This window comes from Panthera leo, chromosome F3, assembly GCF_018350215.1.
Source record: "Panthera leo isolate Ple1 chromosome F3, P.leo_Ple1_pat1.1, whole genome shotgun sequence".
NCBI classification, from domain to species: Eukaryota; Metazoa; Chordata; class Mammalia; order Carnivora; family Felidae; genus Panthera; species Panthera leo.
The window spans coordinates 11,546,326-11,551,570 of record NC_056696.1 but is presented as its reverse complement, the minus strand read 5'-3'; positions in this window follow the sequence as shown (position 1 = coordinate 11,551,570).

The following is a 5,245-nucleotide window of genomic DNA, read 5'->3' as shown; positions in this document are numbered from 1 at the left end:
AGGATGTGGAGAAACAGGAACCCTCTTGCACTGTTGGTGGGAATGCAAATTGGTGCAGCCGCTCTGGAAAGCAGTGTGGAGGTTCCTCAGAAAATTAAAAATAGACCTACCCTATGACCCAGCAATAGCACTGCTAGGAATTCATCCAAGGGATACAGGAGTACTGATGCATAGGGGCACCTGTACCCCAATGTTTATAGCAGCACTCTCAACAATAGCCAAATTATGGAAAGAGCCTAAATGTCCATCAACTGATGAATGGATAAAGAAATTGTGGTTTATATACACAATGGAATACTGCGTGGCAATGAGAAAAAATGAAATATGGCCTTTTGTAGCAACATGGATGGAACTGGAGAGTGTGATGCTAAGTGAAATAAGCCATACAGAGAAAGACAGATACCATATGGTTTCACTCTTATGTGGATCCTGAGAAACATAACAGAAACCCATGGGGGAGGGGAAGGAAAAAAAAAAAAAAGAGGTTAGAGTGGGAGAGAGCCAAAGCATAAGAGACTGTTAAAAACTGAGAACAAACTGAGGGTTGATGGGGGGTGGGAGGGAGGGCAGGGTGGGTGATGGGTATTGAGGAGGGCACCTTTTGGGATGAGCACTGGGTGTTGTATGGAAACCAATTTGACAGTAAATTTCATATATTAAAAAAAAAAAAAAATATTCTGCACAGATGCAAACACTTGCCTGTCCATGCAAGCTCCGCTGAGCCTCGGCGACAAAAATGGCCAATTCTCTTGTCCCTAGTCCAATTCCAGATGCTTGGTGGGTCCTCACGCGGTGATTTACAAGTTAGAAGTGGGTTACTTGCTCATTTATCGCCCTGTCCCTGGTCCTCTCTGTCGTCACCACCAACTGCAGAGGAAGGGGGCACAGTGGCCCCAGGTAAAAATGATTGCTACACGCCCTCCACACCTGCTGATTCTCCCCTCATTCTGTGCTTTCTTATTGTCTTTGGCTGCCGCCCATAGCCAAGTGTGATGCAGTCATCAATAGTCACTTCACCTCGATCTGATGTCCTCCTCTCTGGAACTCGCTTAATTACTAGCTAAGTGACCTGATAATTTGTACGGCCGGCAGTATTGTAAGCAAGAAAAAATTAACTAGATATTCACCACAGATAATCTTGACATAATAGAAGAGGGTTTGTTTGGTTTTTTTGGTCTCAACCCAAAAGAATCACAAATTGGGGCAGGGTGGGGGGGGGGGAGGACTAGAGTAGGTCAGGCTCCAGGAGATACATTTTTAGGGGGTTCTTTTTCATTGGCTTTCAAATCCTCTCACTTGTTATGACCGACTCCATTCATGGGTGATGCTAAACCAGTGTTTTTTTCATCAGAAAAGTGAATGGACTACAAGAGATGCATTCTAAAACCCCTGTGACAAAACCACCCTTCGGCCACCAGCAGTGTGCAGGGGCTAAATTTACTTTGCCATGGTGTGGTCGTCATTGGGGGAGAGGGAGAGAGTAAGGATCTGTGAAAAGAAGGTACACACTCTCCCTGCCAGTGATCCAGAGAGAAGGTGGGAAACCGCAGAAGAAACATGCCAGCGTTCTTCTGGGCATCAGTCTTGGTTTGGAGATGAATGAATTTCACTGTCTGCTAAGAGTATTTTGACTAGTGAGCGAAAAGATAATCTTCCAGAATGGAGGGCTGGGTGGGAGCTCGACAGAGAACTACAGACACAGAATTCAGACGCAAAGCAGTCCTTCCCATCGGATTCCATGTATATGAAGGTCAAGAACAGGTTAAACTAATGGTCAGAAGAGTGTTCCTCTTGGAGGTGAGTATCGCCTTGGAAAAGGGCAGCCTTCTGGGCTGCTGAAAACATTCTATACCTTGATCTTGTCGAGAGTTCTGTAAGTAGTTACATTTGTAAGCATTCATCAAGCCATATGCTTAAGGTTTATTTACTTCCTGAATGTTACATCCCAATACAAATTTTAAAACATCTTAAATAGATTCCAAAAAACATGAACGTTATTGAATTCTTGGTAGAAGAAAAACTTGGTAGTTTTCTAAATGTATGTAACCTGTTATGTTTAGTTTCCCCCTATAAGCACTAAGCTTCTAGAAAAAAGAAAAAGACCTTCCAGCCTGGTTTGTGGGTCACTGTGGAATGGTCATGTGTCCTCACCTGAGCCAGCCATAGAGCCCAGCACAGTAGAGGCTGCGGTGATTTGAAAGATTGGTGAGAAATCTAGAAGCTGGAAACTCGAACTGCCCCTCCTCATGGAACATTCTCTCTCCATTGCCAACCCAAGGGGATCTGGGTTCGATTCTGCTAGGGAGAACAACAGTTTCCCTTCCCGGTCCCTTCTGTACTTTGGTGCTCGTGATCCAAGATCCTAACAGCAGCCCAAGAGCCAGGATGTGTATGCTATCACCAGGGAGACGAGCTGAGAGCCGTGGGACCTTGACCGTGCCCAAACTAGGAGCCACCCCCAGCATGGAGACAGCCTCCACGAGCCAACCAGAGAGAGAGGTTGGTCCATCTGGAGCGTGCCTTGCGCTTAGCACAGAATCTTGCCAGTAGAGACCCGCAGAGACCGTATGTTGGATCCTCCCGTGGGAAAGCCTTTACCTAAAGGGATGATCTCCCTTTACTAGGTTAGACCAGCCGCGCGCGCTAACAAAGCTTTCTACTCGCCACGGTTTGTAACCATTGGCCTTAAGAGGTGTTTCCAATTCCATTTTGTTCACGATAAATGTCAAGGTTCAGCTCCATTTCCTCCACCTTGAAGGCGTTTTTGGTGCCTTTGTATAGGCCAAACACCCAGGCCTAACGTGGCCTCTAACACCGTGAAACTTGGAATTAACGAGCCTCTGCGTGACCGTGTTGGGCCGGCGTAAATGGGACACCCGCAGTGAGTGACAGAAACCCCCAAACCAACCAACTCAGCAGGAATGGAATGTGGGCCCCTGCCCCCCCGCCCACTGAACGCCTGCCGAGTGGGAGGAGGGGAGGCAGTCCCCCCAAGAGTGTGGGGAGGGGGGTGCAATTCTTGTCCCAGAAGGCCGGGGTGCCGGGCAGACAAACATGTCTCTATAACGAGGCTTGAAAAGATTTAATACCCTCAGACCACAGAGGCTCTTCCCTGCACCTTTTCTGGCACCGCATATCCGCCCTCCTACCCCCCCCCCCCGGACCTCTGCTCCAGGAAGCACGTGCTTGCTCAGTCTACCAACCCCACCAACCGGCCAGGAACCATCAAGGGGCTCAGGAAGGTGGGAAGGGGGTAAAGCGAATAAGAGGGAGGGCGCTGAGACACATGCCAGAGCAATGCCCCAGGTGCCATTCTCCAGCTTTGACACCCAGTCCCTAAGCCAGAATCCGGCTCCTGCGCAAATGCCCTATTTCAACCCGCTCGTACTCACCCAAATCGAGTCCAGTCTTGGGGGAAAGTGGCAAACACCCACTGCCTCAAATATCTGTTATCGAGATTTGTTTTAACGGCATAGTTTTTACACTCTCCTCATATCAGCACCTCCCCTCCCCTCCGCTCAGTCCCAGGAGGTGCCCCCGGAGCGACAGAAAGCCCCTGGAAGCATCTGGAAGGCCTGGCATAGGTATGGTGTGGCGGGCAGAGGCCTTTGGTGGCGAGGCCGGCTCACCGGGAGCGGGGAGGGCTGCGGAAGCCACACGGACCAAATAAAGACCCCACGAGGGGAGACACCTTCAACAGAGCAGGCTCCAGGGAGAGTTACAAATCTCTCCTGCCTGCCTGCCTAAAAGAATTGTATTAACTCTTTATTCCGGTGCGATTTACGTTTCTCTTCAACTCAGTGTGACAGGCTTCAATCTCTGAAGCGACATCACTGTTGTCTTATAACAAGCTGCACGAGCAAGGAGGTGCTGTAAAAGCTCCTGGGTGGCTCAGTCGGTTTCGCATCCGACTTCAGCTCAGGTCATATCTCATGGTTCACGAGTTCAAGCCCTGCGTCGGGCTCTGTGCTGACAGCTCAGAGCCTGGAGCCTGCTTCAGATTCTGTGTGTTCCTCTCTCTCTGCCTTACCCCCGCTCTCACTCTCTCTCTTTGTCTCTCTCTCTCTTTCTCTCAAAAATAATAAACATTTTAAAATATTTATTTTTCAAAAAAGCTCCAAAGTTAGTCTAGGACGTCAGAGACTCCATCAGTCATTAAATGACTTAGGCAATCAAGGGCTGTTCTCCCAGGCAGAAATTAGCCCCGAACTATCTGGAGAAAACACCAGAAAGCATATTGTTCTGGCTGCATGGCCCACACCATGCAAATAGAGACCCTCAATGCAGAACCAGCTGTCATTTCGTGTGTTTAAAAAGCATCACAGGTTTGGAGCGCCTGGGTGGACCAATCGGCTAATTGTCTGACCTCAGCTCGGGTCACGTTCTCGGGGTTGTGTGAGTTCGAGCCCCGCGTCGGGCTCTGTGCTGACCGCTCAGAGCCCGGAGTCTGCTTCAGAATCTGTGTCTCCTTCTCTCTCTGCCCCTCCCCCGCTCACGCTTTGTCTCACTCTGTTTCTCAAAAATAAATCAATGTAAAAAAAAAAAATTTTAAAAAGGAAAAAAAAAGAAACTCTTATCTGAAGCCAGGTTCCTGTAGTACCTATCCCTCGATTTCTCTGGTCTGGGCAAGTAGGTTCCAAACTTGGCTCTGTAGGATCTGTTTTGAAAGGCAGATTCCTGGACTCCAGCCCTAACGATGCTGATCCGGTTGGTACGGAATGTGCCCAGGAATGTGTGGTTTGTTTTTTTTTTTTTAATGTTTATTTATTTATTTTTGAGACAGAGAGAGACAGAGCACGAGCAGGGGAGGAGCAGAGAGAGAGGGAGACACAGAATCCAAAACGGGCTCCAGGCTCGAGCCGTCAGCCCAGAGCCTGACGAGGGGCTCGAGCCCATGGGCCGCGAGATCGTGACCTGAGCCGAAGCCGGACGCTCAACCGACCGAACCACCCAGGCGCCCCTGGAATGCGTGTTTCTGACAGGTGCCCCTGGTGATCCCGGCACGGGGGGCTCCAAGGACCCGTATTTGGAAGCAACGGCTCTGCCCACACCTTCTCCGGCTCCTCAGTCACTGCCCGTGGGCTGTGCCTCAGACGAGGAGCCCTGGGTAACACAGCGTGTTCCTGGGCTCCCCACGCTGACACGCTACCCCGACCCGGACACGTGTCTCCGAGCTCTGCCGTCCCGCGAGCTCCACGGCTGTCCTCCTAGCACGCACGCACTGCACGCCAAGTTGCATTCGGCC